Consider the following 1,517-nt stretch of genomic DNA (forward strand, 5'->3'; position numbering starts at 1 on the left):
AAACACAGGTAGCAGGATGATGCGGAGCTCTGCGCCTTCACAATAAAAGCATCCTCCAATCTGTTTCATTATTTATCAGCAGACTATTTGATTTTACTGGATATTGGCTGTTAGAAATAAAAAAAATAAGGAGGCTGTATGATCTCAGATCATATATCCTTAACTTCTATTGCCCTCCTAACATTCTTCTATGAAAGAAAACCAAGAAAGACCTTTTAAAAACTAAAACTTCATCTTAAAATTGAATTAAAGAGTTATACCAGAATTGTCTGTTTTTGTATTATAACATAAATGGTGAATTGCCTGTACTTATATAGCACTTTTTCAAGTCAGGAGCCACTGCTTTACACTACATGCAGTCAGGGGCGGAGCTAGATGGGGGGCCAGGGGTGGAATGGCATAATGACAACACAATACTGGTTATACTTCTGCAGCAGTGTGTCGCAGTGAGCTTGATGCAGACATTTTTGATTTATGTTCAGCGTTGAAGCGTGGTCTGCGCTGTACACTGTGGGTCTAGATTCGGCCGAGGCAGTGAGGAAGTGGGGGCGAATTTGTCCGACAACGGAGGGACATGATGGCGAAAAATAACGCGGACCCAGGTGGAAAAAGGGTCCCAGCGTTCTTCCACACCTCGCTCTTCTAGCTTGTCCATCTTCATGAGTTTTTTTTTTGGCAATTTCGGTCATAAAAACAAAACAAGCCGGCCTCCTGTCTGCGGCACTGTCTGCGGTCACCAGGAGAGGTGCAGCAGAGTGTCTGCAGAGGGGGGTGGAACGTCTTTTTGTTTACCGCGGCACCTACACAGACAACCTAGTTTTGAAGTACAAATCAGCCTTAAGCAACGTTATCAGGGTGGGCCCCATATGAAGTATAACACCCCTATGGTTTTAATGTGCGCTCTGGATTACCCATAATTCCACATCGTATTGTAAAAATAAAATACTCAAATACATTGTTCTTTTAAGATCTTTATTGCGGTTTGAAACATATATGAGTGTATTTTTTACCAACCGTCTAATGAACTATACACAGTTATTAACATAGTAATTAAAAGTACCACTGTCTGCTTTGCTATTGGTGTCGTGTTCAAATGGCTCACCATCATGTTGAAATCTGGCAGGTGAAGTGTCTTGTCCAAGGACACAACAACACTGACCGGAGCTCAAACCGACAACCCTCCGATTGCAGGGCAAACTCCTGTGTCTAATGCGACTGTCACTTCTAACATATCGTCCATATAGGTAGTAAGTAGGGCTCCCAACTGTCCCTTAAAAAATTAATAGTTCCCATATTAAAAAGAAAATTAAGTGTCTTATTTTATTCAGGTTTGATTTAAATATTTACTAAATCAATTCGCACTCGTAATAAAAGGCAAAAATAAATTCATGATGTTGGTAGGGTGGAAGGCCAGAGTGCCTGGTTAAGAAATGTCCCTTATTTAATTTTCACAACGTTATTAGCAATAGTTGCAAGGTCACAGGGTCCCAAATAGATTTCCTAAAACATCAGCCTGT

Source organism: Cyprinodon variegatus, unplaced genomic scaffold, assembly GCF_000732505.1.
Source record: "Cyprinodon variegatus isolate N-32 unplaced genomic scaffold, C_variegatus-1.0 Scaffold615, whole genome shotgun sequence".
Classification (NCBI taxonomy): Eukaryota; Metazoa; Chordata; class Actinopteri; order Cyprinodontiformes; family Cyprinodontidae; genus Cyprinodon; species Cyprinodon variegatus.